Genomic DNA, 15,589 nt, shown 5'->3' on the forward strand with positions numbered 1-15,589 from the left:
TTTCTTATTTTCCTGCTACAATCTCATAGCTTTACTATTTTCACCAAGTATCTTCTTGTAACATTCTAACAAAGCCATATGAAAACGATGCCTGTACTCTGGGGAACAAGTAAGTTCAAATTCTCATTATCCTCCCTTCAACCAATATTTACCAGATGAAGAAGAAATTCTAAAATGAAATCCTACTACAATTTAGTTTCAATCACATTTTGTTTGTAGAATTAAAGTTTATTAAAGAAACATAGATTTGTCTCTACTTAAATTTGACCTTCAAGTACAAGATCTAATAGGCTAAAGATTAAAGTAAATCATGGTGGTTTGCTCATTCTTTTGCATTATGAAGAGCTTCAAGGAAGAACTATAACATGAAATAAAAACAAATGGCAAAGTCAGTTTGTGAAGGCAGATTAAGAAAAAGTATAAGCAGTAGAAAAAGTTATAAGTTATTCAGCAGGACAGTAATTATAGTATTATTTTTATATATATTTCTCAACATTATACATTCTTATACATTTCTCAATATGTGTGAAAAGTAATCTAAAAACAACAGTATTTATTTGTGGGCAACCCCATGGACAGTACAAAAATTCATGGTTTATTTACAATATTATAGCAATATTTATTTTAAATATGTGCAACTAATAAGAAACACACAATCCACCATTAATTATAGCTAACATAATTGCATCCATTAAAATTAATATAGATATGAATTACAATAAGCAATGTGTTTCAGAAAGTAGATGCAATGTATTATCAAGGTTATCCTCACCGTTCTCTTTCTAGTAATGCATTTGAAAAAAGTATTAACTAGTATTAGAAAAAAATCTGTAAAGCACACATGAACATATAGACAATGGAGGTCCTGATGTGAAGTTACTTTAAATAGAACAGATACAAACAAACCACTAATGTCTTTAAAAAATATCCTACTAAAAATGACATGTTGATCTCTGACCCAAAGTAATGGAATTCCTGACTTCCAGGGCAGTTTTCATAGATTTAATTTCTCAGAATCTAGATTTAGACACGATTGAATTACTTCAGAGTATCTGCACAAAAAGCAGTCTCACAACACCTCACTGCAGGCTGACATTCCATTTCTGGGTAAACCTCAGAGGTGTCCAGCCAGGTGAAAAAGCAGAGAAACAAGGGAAAGACAGGGCAGTCTGGGGCAGTCTGGGGCAGTCAGGGCCTTGACACTGGGTGTGGAGAAAACCCATTTTAGGTGCTATATCAGTAATGATTTCATTCATGCTGAGAAAGCCACATGTAGTACTTCGGCAATCTCTGCTTATGACCTCTCTGCCTATCACCTCCTCAACAGGCTCATTTGGTAACCAACAAAAATAATTTAAAAAACTGCTCTGTCTGAAACATAGGGGAGGTTTTCAAAGCTGCCTGAAGCAGACACTAGTGAGGTCTCCACAAGACAGCAATCAGCTGGGGGATGTGCAGGGTAGCACGATCGGCACAACAAGCCTGTCCAAGGCAGCCCCAGTGCTCTGGTACCCTGGCAAGGCAGAAATTGAAATGATACAGGCAACAGGCCTATTTATTTAAATAATGCCTGAAAAAGCATCAAAATTGAGAAGGTAAAAAAGGTGTTTTCATGTTTAATCATCCCATCATCTGTATTGCTATTCATATCACACTGGGGGTGTGCAAAAAAAATGCATGCAGAATCTTGCACTAGTGGCAGACTGTAGCAAATGTGGGCATTTTAACCTCTTTTAAGAAAATTTTATTTTTAGACTCTGTATTTATGAATTTGAAAAAAAAAACAAAACAACGTTAATCAAAGCTTGAAGAGTCCAGAAAGTAAAAAAACCATACAGAAAATTAAGTTTACAATAGATGCTGAAGAATAACCTTTTCCCTGCTAACTCTTTGTGGTGAGGACTATCTGCTTCTATTCCCTCTTTCATTCTCTGTCTGGTGGCCCACGCCCACCATGCTCTCCCCTTATCCAATATTTAACATCCTTGTTTATCTTTTTTTTTTTCCTTCATTAAATCCTGTATATCTAAGTCTTTATGCACAGAACTCTGTCTTGAAACACAATTAATTAAAGGAAATCTACTTTCAGAATGAACATGACATTTGTATGCACCTGGGTTTTTTTCATTAGCCCCTATTTTTAATGTCCCCTTTTCTACAGCTTTTACTTGCTAAATGTAAATGCAGTAATCTCCCCTTGTCTGGGACTGTAGCTCATTCTATCAGTGTATTCTGCCTAGTAAAGCAAGAATGTATCATTGGTTCAATATAAATACTTCTGTGACAATAGTTATGACAACGACAGGAATGTCCTTATATATAATAAAATGTTAAGATGAATGCACAGCTGATTTATGAAATGGTTCTTTTTTGGTTTTTAAGAACACTCCAAATAATTAAATATAAATAAATAGCAAGAATTATAATTTAATCAAAATTAAAACTCTTCCACCCCTAATTTACATGCATTGCAGTAAAACAATATGTTTAAAGAATAATACACAGGTTGCAGTATCATTTCATTATGTGATGAAATGTCAAAATTAAATCTCCTATAGAAGTCTAAGGCAAAGTGCTTTGGGCATATGAGTGCTGATACAATCTTTAATTACAAGATTTCATTATTTTCTTCTAAGACCTTTTTCATTACATTTACAGAAAGGATGGTACTCATTAAATGAAGAGCTGTATTATATTTTCTTTCCCCATGTTTATCCAGTCTATGCTCTTACAACTAATTTGTTGCACTATGTAAGACCTGCTCTGAAGGAGGAGAGCAAGGTTTCCCTCATTAATTTGTGTAGAGTTCATCACGATATGACCTCAGTGATTCATAAACATCACCAAATTTACTTTTCTAGAATATTTATGACACAATTGCTCCTACTTTGCAATAGAAGCACCGAAGCAAAGGGAACTTCATAGAAGCTAACCATCACAAAAGGAGAGAGCTAGTGCCATTCACATTGTATTATGGCTCTCCAACATTGTAACCTGAATTCAAGCAGCATTTCTAATCTAGACCTCTGAGTTTCCTGCACATCAGTATTCCGGCAGTAACAGAGAGATGACTCAGTCTAGGCAGAGGAGTGCTGCTGCCACCCAAGCTCCTCTGACACTTGTGAGCATGAAGCAGCCCGCACTCCCTCACCGAGAGTGGCCTCGGCTTGGTGCAGCATGGGTGGGTGTGGATGGCAAGGAGAAGTTGTTCCTGAGTACAATTTAATTCTTATGTTTGACAGGATTTTTACTCTGAACTACATGCAACATTTCCCAGAACTGATTATTCATTAGTGTCAGGAACATGTATTTTTATTATACACACTCTGGGAGCAATGTGGCTATGAAAGTAAGACTCACTCCATGTGGTAGCAGGAATAGAAGGTTCACTCCTAAACCACTGTCCTGATTTGAGCTAAAATGCTAATGTATGCAGAACATATAGACAACACCAGAACAAACATGAGAAATCCCACTTTCTTTCAAAAAATGACAGCAGTGGCATTGTTAATACTCTTTCCTACTTTGCAAAGTAGTCCCAGTAGAGGATGGAAGGTTAAATTTCTCTTTTTCTTTTTTTTTTTTCATTTTAGGGTAAAGCAAAAAGCTTGGGGAAAAGGGTTATTTTAATCTGTTCTGGAGTACTGCTACACAATCAAACATGGAAGACCCATAGAGCCAGAACAGGAAATAAAAATCTCTAACAGAGATTATTGTTAGAACACTGTAACAGAGGTTCTCCTCTTACCAATGCAGTGACTGTAAAATTGCACAAGTATCTTTGTGAACAGCCAGGAAAAGAAAACTAAAATGCATAGTTAGAATTTTTCACCTCATCTTATTAATCTCTTTATATGAATTTTTTTATATGTCACAAAAATGTTGAAACCCTTACTGTAAATCAGTGGGAAAAAACCTCCTATTGCCATTTATGGGGCTGAAATTTAACTGTAAGATTAAAATACAGACAATGCACAATACAATCAGTGAAACTCCAGAGCAAATTTTCAGATCAATGTGAAGACAATCACCAGCTAAGAACTAGGGTGACTTACACACAGTTCAAGTCATAAATCTTTGTAACTTTCATATAGACAAGAAATTAAAAGGAAAGTATTTTAAATTAAGAGGTTCTATAAAATAATTAAATGGGGTAATATTTTTCCTATTGTTGCTTTAATTTCAATGGATGTTTTCCCATAAATCAGGAAAATTATACACAATATTATCTATCACTCGTGCCAATAATAGGATTTTGCAAGGGCTGGCTCAAGTCCTTATAAAGTATATCATTGCTGCTCTCTGCTGGTCAAAGTAATTATGCCTTTATTTAAAACCTTGTGGAGGAAATTCAGTGAATTTTATAGGAAACATCACACGAAAAGGAAGAGCTTTTATGGCATTTAAATAACCATCTCAGTTATCACAATGGTTTGTTTTCATTGGTATATCTGTATTCCTGAGACCACTAAAACTAGTAATAAACTCCACCTTCAAAGGACATAGCATTTAAATTCATAGATGTACACATCTCAAGTGACTTTTGCTTGTAATACTGAAGGGTGATGAATGGAACAGCACTGAGTGTTTGTGGTGCAAGATGTGAACAATGAAAACATTTGGGACCAATGAAAGATTATGACTATTTAACAAAATATATTACCCAGCATGTACCCAACACAAAAGCAAATGTCTTATCAGAATTATCTTCTCAAAACCCTCCTTAATTCTTTGCCCCAGCTGAAGTGGGAAAGGAGTATATCAATAAAAAACAGACAAATGTAAGTGTCCTACAGTTTCTAGTTTCAAGCACCTTTAAGACCTTACTGGACTGCTTAATTTGAATTATGACATAAACAGAAGTCTCACTTTTGGAGCTCTGGGCCAGGTAGTCCTTAATTAAGTGGTCCCACTGGGTAACTATTGCTCAATATGAATTGAGGTTTCAAAAGCAGCTCCAAAATAAACAACAGCAATTTACCACGTTGTGAAAATAGTTTTACCTTTTCATAAAGAAGCATTATATGGTAGGTAGACTAAGTAAATTTTAAAATTTGCTCAGCTATGAGCTATAAAATTATACCAAATCAGTATACAGAAAAGACTCCCCAAATCATATCAAATATTATCTCTGTACCTAGCAAGAGACACAACCCAGTTTGTTCAGTTTATCAGACAATTTATTTAGCAAAGTACAGCAATATGAACAACTTATTTGTTCTGGTTGGAAACTCATGTTTTCTCAATGAATTATTTCAGCAGTTGTACATGGAGACATTTAGCCATAATCTGGGATCACAAAAATTGAATCAGCTTTGAGCATAGAACATTAAAAGAAACTTCTAGCTAAAGAATTTATTTCCAAACAGCTTAGGGAGCTTTACTTGAGGTCAATGCACTTCATTTTGTGACAACATAAATAAGATGCAGAAAAAAAAAAAATATTTCTGTGTCTCCTTTCTAAAACTGCATTCAAGTAGTTTACAAAACCTACTGAAACAACAGTCCAATATATTGCTACAGAAAGAAATCTCATTGCTTTTTTTGTACAAACATATATGCATAATATAAAAACCTATTTATACCAAAATCATTAATAGCAGACAGCGAACAAATCAAGACTTATTAATCATACCTCTAAAGGCAAACAATCTGGGACCCACAACTGAAGAAATAGCATCTCTCTTTGTAGCCTCATAGCTGAAACCAACCAGAGATGTTAATTCAGCTACAGATACCTTAACATCCAATTAATAAACAAGTGATTACCGAGCTTTATTCCTCATGACATTTACCATTCTACCTCTCACCTCAAGCTGATAGCCCATTTTGTCTCACTGATGTCTGAGTATGAAGCAGAAAATGTAGGAATGCTCTGTGTTCTGGCTTAGAATCAGTAGTGAGTACTCCAGGAGACACAATGAAAGAACTCAAATGCTTTTGCCATTATCACTTTCTGTAATGATTTACTTTGTGACTGATTAGCTCCATCCTATTAAGAGGAATGGTAACCATCTTAAACTTATGTGTTGAGAGAATGAAAGTACAAGATGAGAAATGTAACTACAGGGAACTGTAAGAAGAGGGAAAGCTTGCTGTCATGCTGCTGTTATTTATCGTATCTTCTCAGGGTGTGTTTGGGATAAAACCACAAAGTTCTCTGTGAAAATTCAACTCCTCCAAACATTATAAACAAAAGCTTAAAACTTCCAGGGTGCCTGGGGTTAAACAGTGGTAATCTGAGGCCTCAGTAGGGATCCTAGATACCTTTGAGACTCTCTCTGCTCCTACACACTTAGAGCAATGCCTAAGGTGAGAACAAAGAGACACATGAGGATGTGCTTTCCTTCTTCAAGCACTTGCCCAGGGAAAGGTACTCTCAGTTACTCTGCACAAAGAGGCAGCCTGGCATTTCCTATGCCCCCACACCCACTGGTGATGTAAGGCTCATGTGAGGTTTTGCACAAATTCTGAAGGGCTTAGACCATAGAAGAGACTCTGAACTTGGGGTCAGCTTATCAAATGTACACTCAGCACTGGCCATGAAGAAATCCACTCCTGGCATCCAGGGGATCTCTGCAGACTGCTTCAGGACCAAGCATAAACATGTCAAGGGCTCCCAACACCACTGATCCAGTGCTTGTGACCCCTAGGCAGGGAGGCAGTTTCCTTGGAGGAAGCTGGTGAGGATGTAAAAAATAATCAAATGGCTTGTCTGCATGGCAATCCTGTGACTACAACAGGTAATATGGATGTGAATTCTCTTACAAACTGCAAAATATGAACAGAAACCATTCCATACCACTTGTCCTCATTGCTCAGGCAATCGAGGTGGTCTAAGCACAGCCTGAAACTTCTGAACTGTTTTACTGTTTACTTCTATTATTGTCAAGATGTGCTACCCTGGCTAAGTTACAATACAGTAAGGTAAGTGTCAAGTGTTCTGCTTAAGAAACCAAAGAAGAGGATGTAGAAAAGTTTGCAATATGTAACGTGAGACTTTTAATACTGTGGTAGAAAAAAGTGTCTTTTCCCTCAACACAGGTTCCCACAGGGTAAAACTCACTTTATCTTATGCGCTGGAACTGCAAGGAAAAAACACATTAAATGCCATTGTATTCACATCTTCAATTGTTTCTGGCTTACCTGCAAGATTACAAACAGAACTGTACAACTGCTGCAGGTTTGGGCTGAAAAGCCTGGAAGTGCCCTAATACACTATAACTTTCAGCACATCTTAACAGGTATTATCAAAAGTGAAGAAATAACATGCTTCAAATTTTCTCTCCACCTCTGCCCTCACTACAAATGCAGACATTAAGTTTTATTTGACATTTTCCTTCTTTTAACACTAGATGAAGTAAGAGTTTCAAAAATTTTAGCTTAGAAAAACACTGAGCTAAAAATGGGAGCTTTTCTCTAATTTATATTTGAAGACAAACCAGCTGGGTTCTGCATCATTTTTAGCCAAGAAAGCAAATTACACACCATCCCTTCTTTTAAGGAAAACACCTTTGAGAGTGGCCTATAACATCAGTTCTTCACTGTGCCAATGATAAACGAACCATCAGAGAAGCCCTGAAGACTGAGGGGGAAGAAGGTGAATTCTTGCTTCCTACAAGGCAAAGGAAAACTATTTTCCTTTTGACTGAAACAATACAAGAAACAAAAAGCTGACTGAGAAATTTAAGTGTAGCTGGTAAGAACATGACTGTCAGTGGGTTACCTTGATATGAAAGTTGTCTGAGTCTCACCAACAAAAGCAGTTCTGGATCTCGTGCTCAGAAGCTAAATTAATACTTTGCAACAGCAATCAGTATATATTAGTGTAAAAGTAATGTAGGCATGGATTATACTAAGGTTAGTAACTAAAAAGGTTTTGAATTTTATGCATTAATTCCTGTATACGAACAGCTGTTTAAACAAATTTGCCATTGAGCAGCCTATGTATTTATTTCTTCATGATGTTTACATAGTGTGATTTTTAAGATTCAGTGATGTTAGTAAAGCATTTTTCCCTCATCTGTTCTCTGAGATTCCTTAGCATATCACAGATAATGAGGGGTTTTTGGTATTGTTATTTCCTAGTGTTATACATACTTGTTTCCTTCCTCAATTTTAGCCTCCATGTAAAATTAATGCAAAAATATCACAGAGAAAAGAAACTAACAGCAAAACAAAGAATTTAGGAGATATCTGGCATAAATCACTCCTACGAAGTTATGGTACTAGTGCAAAGATTGTGGGTTGTTGCAGCTCTGATGTGATAGAATGAAACTGTGCATTCACAAAACATTATGTGCTGTAGGCCCCAGCTGGTGTTAATGGAAGAGCTAAAGCTGCCTTACCCTTCTCTGGCTCAATAAATCAGAGCCTGAGTTAGACTAATAAAAAAAGAAAAAGCTATTTTCGAGGCAGCAGGCATAGTTACACAGCAGGCTTGCCAAGTCTTCAAGTCTAAAAGGAAAAAACAATGAGAAACTCTTCCCCAAGAACATTTGTTTTAACCCTTTTTATCTAATTCTGTAGCAATTCTGCATTTATAACACATTTAGTCCTGTCCTTTATGGTCTTAGCATTCATTTCACTGCATAGACTTGTAAACTGAGGAGGCTGTGCTTTAAAACTTACTGACTTCTGCACTGTCAGTTTCTCAAAATTCTGTTTAAAAAATAATATTGTATTAAAACATAGATAGTCATTTCTACAACATTCTCAAGAGCTCCAAGAATCTGAAATCAAAAGAAAATCTCATGCTCCATACATATATAAAAGGGTTTGCTTTCATATAATTAGTGTGAATAACTATTATTTTGGATTGAGCATATGATTTCAGCATTGATTACTTTTTTCTCATTTTAACTTTTCAATAAATAACTTCCATAGTTTCCCTGAGTCTGGGAGCTTTAACAATGGGAACTTAAAAAACCATGAAATATGAGAATACTGAAATTGTCACCTCAGAACAGAGTCCTGAGCTGATTTGACAGGATTTAGAAAAGTTACACTATTTCCACAGACATCAGTATACACAGAGCAAATGTTAAGTGCTCAGCTTTCCTTTCCACCCAGCTCTTGGCTTCTGTACTGAAGTCAACAGAATGACTAGGTTGGAAAGGACCTCCAAGATCACTGAGTCCAACCCATGCCCTAACACCAAAAACTAAACCATGGCACCGAGTACCACATCCAGTCTTTTTTTTAAACACACCCAGGGATGGTGACTCTATCACCTCCCTGGGCAGACAATTCCAGTGCTTTATCACCCTTTCTGTAAAAACACTTTTTCCTAATCTCCAACCTGTATTTCCCTTGGCACAGATGACAACATTTCTAGCTAAGGAACAGGTGTCCATTTGGAGTTGGACTGACAATACCACCTGCTTTCACATAGGCAACTGCAAATATTTTAAGTATTCAAGTGCTTCTAAAATATAAGATTACAACTAACTCACTTAATTTTCAAGCCCTTCTGTCCTTCATTGCTGTTAGCATGATAAGCATGTGTACTTTGAGAGACATTTAGCAGTCAACTACTGGAGACCAAGAGCTTGTTCTTGCTGTTTGTATCTGCCCCAGCCTTTGAGAAAGACTCTCCTGACCTTCAGTGCCTGCACCTCTGCAGGCTTCCAGCCTCCCTCACACCTGAGACAAAGTCAGGCTGCAAAACAGCCCAGAACACAAGCACCAGTTAGACCTCAGTCAACCTTCCCTCTTAAACATCATAAATGGAAATCATCCCTTGAAATGGGAAAAATCATGTTGGTTTTATGTAAATCCTCTGTATTGCATTCAGCTGAGCAAAGCAAGAGCTGGATCAGATCCACCTGCTCAGCTGTAAAACAATTACAGAGTGCTGCAGTTCTCTCTCTCAAGCTGCATAAAGGGCTCATTTTCATTCAAATCTCTACAGTGCTTTAATTCTTCCTAACTTACTATGAAGGTCAGTAGAAAATGTCGTACTATTGTAACTAAATATAAAATCTTCTAAAATGAACAACTACCAAACTACATACTTTAGGGTATATCACTTTCTGTAATATTTCTTGCCTCCATATGTTTAGCTTAGGGCAATATGTACATTTTCTTATGCTTTAGCTTCCTGTCTGCAAGATGGCAAACAGTAACTCATTTATTTTGTTAAAGCTCCAAGCGACAGCTCTGCCAAGACCAATAAAGAGCACACAGTTAACATGTTTTTCTGTGTTATCTATAAATGTTGTCTATATTGCAGCCTTTGCAGTGCCATAAATAAGTGATTCTGTATTAAAAATGTATTCTGCCAGATCTTGAAAGTTTTCTTCTAATTAGAAGAATAACAAATCTAAGAAAATACTAAAGCCTCTGATTTTGAACGCATGGCTGTACAGAGAAAATAGGTTCAAGACTTGCTAGTTAATTTTTTTTCTTATAGGAAAAAAAAATTAAAATTACAATGTGACAAAATTGCCATGGTTACAAAGCCCTCACCCTAGTGAAGAGGGATATGAATTAATATATAGCCTAAAGACTAAACCTTTTACTGCTTTAATTGCACAGAAATGAGTAAGATTCACTTTAAAATGTGCCTTAGGGTTCCTGTAAGTCATGGTCTTATAAAATCAACCCTTAGCACAAAACTAGAACATTTTGCTCTCTATCAAAATACCAGAATTTTATGAAAAGACAAAACAATTTATCATTCAAGGCTTTCAAATTCAAGTCAGCTTCAGGTAGTAAATACACAATAGAAAAGCTAGACTACAAAGGCACTGGAGAGCTTATAAAGAGTAATGTTCTAGAGAAATTACTCTTCAAGCTTTTTAATTTCTGAGGAAAACTTACACTCATTCAAAGCCATTGACTTCAAGGTTCACTTCAAGTGAATTGCGTCCTTGTCTCGTAATCGGGGATGAACCGTGTGTGGTTTTCCTGACATGAAATATTTCTTTGTTACAAAAGTGATACCTCATTCAGATTACCTGTATGAATACTTAATATATTAACTATTCTGCTCCTCAACAGTGGGCTGAATATCAAAAGGACATTCCCCAGAGAGAATGGGTGCAATTTGGAAATTTATATCTTCTAGTAGATAAGAATACATGTTGTGTCTTCAGTAGAGATAAAAAATAATTTTCTTTACAATCTCTATTAAGAATAAATTTTGTATTCAATTACACAAAAACTTTTTATCTTTGAGAGATATTTTCTCATTAATTTTTTTGGCAACATTAGGCAGGCCCACATAGTAGAAGCTAAAAATAAGATGGGAGGTGAACTGTTTTTAATGAAGTGTCGATAACTCTTTTAAAATCTGAAGCTCAATGGCATTTGGCAAGGGAGTGAGACTTGCTTATATTATTTTTCACCCAAACTAATTTTGTGAAAATAAAAAAAAAAAAAGGGGGCTGATTTTTCTATTAAATTCAGTATTTTGAAATTCTTTACATGAGATCTGTGAATGAAAAGATAATTTTGGAAAAACAAGTCTGGGTTTTTCTAGACAGAAATCCTTCCCTAGATAGGAAAAAAACCCTAAAAATTAAATACAGGCATATAAGAGAATTACTATTTATGAATGTAACAAAATATACAGTCATTCATTCTTCAAAGGTAACCAATGTAAGTTATCCCTGCATCCATTCCTTTCTTTGTCATTTAGTATACCCAGAAGCAAAGCTGCTCTAAGGAGACAATACAAAACAAGTGGAAAGACTTAATTTAAAGAGAAATTTATGATACAGTGTGCTGATATGGGAGTAGAACATTTATAAGTTACTTGCTCTGCAGCTCAGTTTTAGGGGCTTATGTAACTGTGACTTCAATTCTACCTGGCTATGAAATGTAAAGGAGAAAAAAAATGTTTGTTTTGGTTTTGATTTTTTTTTTATTAAAATTTATTTCCTCATTCAACACCCTCTATTCCCCCAGGTTCACCAGGGATCATGGATAAATCTATAACATGAAGAGTGGCCTGTTAAAGATGGAGGTGATCAGGATTGGTGCCAAGGGTGACAGAAGCATTTCATATCTGTGTAAAACACAGTGAAGTCAGACTCATGGTCTGATGGGATTTATTCCTCCATTAAATACCTTCTTTTTCTTTTCAGATGTCATTCAAAGAATGGCAGGTTACTGATAATTAAGCTGGTATTTGATTCCAAACAGTGAAGTGAGTGAACATCAGAAAGAGCTCTTGATATTCAAAAGTTAATTGCTACAGATGACTTGTGCTTTGTAAGAAACATCTGATGCTGGCACAAGATTGTGAATAGTCTGATGCTTTAGGAATGTGGAAGGTTATGGAAAGTGCTCATAACTACCACTTAATTCTCCCTTCTAACAGTTCTCTGTAAAAGAAAGCAGCTTAAAATACCAAATTTGCAAGTTCTTCATTATTTTTACTCTAGTGATCTTCTATTTGATGTCCCTACATAGTATTAAATGAAAAAGAATTTTTAATACATTTCATAATTACAGAATGTAGACAATAAATGCTACAGTCTGTGTAGCATTTATTATTGTACGGAATTGTGGTTAATGAAAGTACAAAATATGTTCACAGATCCATATAAATGTAGCTGAAACATTATCTGTTGGGTCAAACAGCCTTTCATTTAATGAATTATAAAATCAATTTCTGACTCTATTTCTTTAAAATCCCCTTTAAGAAGTGGGATAGACTGTCTATGTGCAAGATACAATATCTGATCCTTCTCTTAAGCTATAATACAACTTTAGCTCTAATATTAGTTCCAAGAAAGTTGTTGACAGCTTGAAGAGAGATTGGAAGACAGCAAGAAGATGTAAGACTAGAAGAAGATTTAAGGACTATGAATTTTGACCTAGCAGGAAAGACTAAAATATTGGATATATTTAACCTAGGAAAGATATTGGAAGGACACTGGGTTGATATTTTAAAAAAAAATTGCCATTGGGTGTGTATGGAAAAAAACTTTGTTATATAAGCCAAGGGCAGTCTTTAAATCCATAGCACCAAAATCAATTTTTTTTTTCTTTTAATGTGTAGTAAAGCCGGAATCAAAAGCCAAGAAAGATTGCTGTGAAATTCCAAAACAATATAATATGAAGGATATAATGACCTTGTCAGCACCATGAATTTGAATGACATTTTCTCTAAGTAGTATTTATATGCAGCTGGATAGAGGCTACTAAAGGAGTCACACAAGCCATAACAATTCGTGTAGATGATTATATCTTGACAGGTGTAATCATTCAGTGTTGCCTGCTCTCTTCTCAGGCTGAGCTAATTACCACTGCAGTTTCCCTGCTACCAGAAACCTCCCTGCATACGCTGTCCTGTGCATTGCAGGTGTGGGTGCAACACCTTGTTCAGAAGTATATTGGGTATCCTTAATACTCTAAAAACCAATAAAGACTTCATGAAACCTGGGGGAGGAAAATGTTGAAATAGCTTCATGCTCTTCTCCAGCGTTTGGATTGATGTTGGTCTTGATTATGGACATGTTAAATAGAGAAGAAAAGCTCCTTCTGTAATACCTTCTAGAGATTTTACTGGTAGCACAAAAAAGTCTCTAAAATATCAGTTTGGAAAATATCACCTGTAAGAGCTTCAGTCAATGTAAAGAATAATGAAAATTTCAGTAATCAACTCAGTAAGCAGCAGTGCAACTTGAGCTTTATACTTACTGGACATTTTTACCAATATCAATGACATTTTATTGTTCCAAAGAATATTACTGCAGCTCAGAGTATTGAATAGCTGCACTACATCTAGTTGGGGTAATTATAGAAAACTGTCCATATAAGTGTGTGATGCTCAGCTTAGCAAACAGATTGCAGTGTGACTTCACACAGCAGATGCAGCTTTGTAAACACACATAAGTCAGCCTTGAAAATTTGTCAGTAAACTTTTCCCTACACAATACAGATACATTAGAAAGCATATTTTAACACAGGGATTAAAGTATTTTCAAAAATGGATTATGTTCTAGGAAGTATATCTAATTAAACACAATGATGCAGGAATTTCTTGGTTTTCAAAATCACCTCTATTCTGGATCTTTCACATTCCTTTGATTATTTTTGCTAAGTAATAGGATCCTGGAATACTTGAGAGAAACCCTTAAAGGTGCAGATTTAACTTTGTGAAACCTGACCAACTTGTGACTCTTCCTATTTTGTCCTGCATAAAATGTCAGTTCTCAACAACTGCATCTCTGGGGCCAGTAGCTCATACACACTGAAAATGTTTCAAACCAGAAAGACAAAAGATGCCAGGTAATGGCAGAGTGGGGATGAAATAGCAGGGGATTTAGTAATAACCACCTATCAGAAAACTATTCAAGCATCCACTGAGATCATACCTGTTGCAGCTTCAGTTTTTTATGGATTTTAATATCCCTAAAAAAAAGGGAGTGCAAGTGAGATTAGTGTGATTTGTCAAAAAGCATCAGTTGCTAAAACAAAACCTTTTGAAATTAAAATCCTTTTGAGTTTTGTCACAATCAGACACTCAGGTGGCATAAATTAATGCAGAAAGCTATGGTAAAACATAGCTAATTGGTGACTGCTTGACAAAGAAGAGTTTCCAGAAATATAAGTATGTTGAAAACATGACCTTTAAGGCCAATGTTGTACAGCAGAACAGCAAACCCACTTGCAAAACTCTGGTATTCGTGGGAACTCACCTCTCCTGCAGTGAAGATCTAAGTACAAAATACATGGAGGTGATACACACAAAGATATGCTAAGATTTCTACCTACATCAGAATTTACAAATCTTCATGTTAGAAATTTATTTATTTATTGATTCTTCTTCTAGTATGCTGAGTGGGTATTTATTGATAACAATGCTAATGAAATAAGAAGAGTAGCTTTCTAAATATTATCACCATTAAAGAACTTGATTAAAAATACTTAATATCTCTGTGCTTTCTGTGTTCAGATCAAAGTCATTAATGCTGCTTCCACTTTAAAAGAACACTGTAAAGAATAGTTAATATTCATAAAAAAAAATTTACAAGAGCTTTGTAATTTCTAACCACAAAATTGATCCTTGTATGAATATCAAAGACAAATTTTTTAGTTACTCAATACCTTCTTTGTCTTGGTCTTCCCTGATCCCATCTGTTCAGTGGCCTTCTGGTCCCTGGGGCCAGTGCCAAAGTGAAGTGCACAGCTCACGGCAGAGGATGTGTACTCCAGAGGGAAGCCAGGGACCACGCAAGGAAAACTCCGTTACACCAGTCCATGGAACTGGGTGGGGAGTTTCCAAAGCTAAGCTAAGGAGAAGCTGAAAGCACTGTTTTTATTCAGCCTGAAGCAGAAAAGGCAAGGGAGAGTGTAACTGATGCCTTCCATTGTCCAGTGGGTGGCTGGTGAGAAGATGAAGGCAGGCTCTTTTTGGAAGCATGCCAAGAAAGGATGAGAGCTAACAAACAAGGCACAATAAGGAAAATTCTGCTTACATGGAAGGAAAAAATTGTCCACTACGAGGCTGCTCTGACACTGAGGCAGGCAGCCCAGAGGCATTTGGGCATAATCAAACCTTAACTGAACAAAGCCCCAACCAACTTTGTTTTAGGAAGCTGGTCCAAATCTGAGCAGCAGGTTGGACAAGATA

At 36.0% G+C, this 15,589-nt stretch overlaps 1 protein-coding gene and 1 long non-coding RNA gene across 11 annotated transcripts in view; one reads left to right on the forward strand and one right to left on the reverse strand.

The window, feature by feature from the left end:
- KCNIP4 (potassium voltage-gated channel interacting protein 4) overlaps positions 1-15,589 on the reverse strand; it is a 383,084-nt gene that overhangs the window by 136,272 nt on the left and 231,223 nt on the right. The gene's annotated exons all lie outside the window — the stretch shown is intronic.
- On the forward strand, positions 9,852-14,897 carry LOC147652948 (uncharacterized). Its single transcript, XR_015287577.1, has 3 exons — positions 9,852-9,943; positions 11,914-11,971; positions 12,093-14,897. It is a non-coding gene; the product is annotated as an uncharacterized LOC147652948 (long non-coding RNA).

The sequence above is a fragment of the Cyanistes caeruleus genome, chromosome 5, assembly GCF_971803275.1.
Source record: "Cyanistes caeruleus chromosome 5, bCyaCae1.hap1.1, whole genome shotgun sequence".
Classification (NCBI taxonomy): Eukaryota; Metazoa; Chordata; class Aves; order Passeriformes; family Paridae; genus Cyanistes; species Cyanistes caeruleus.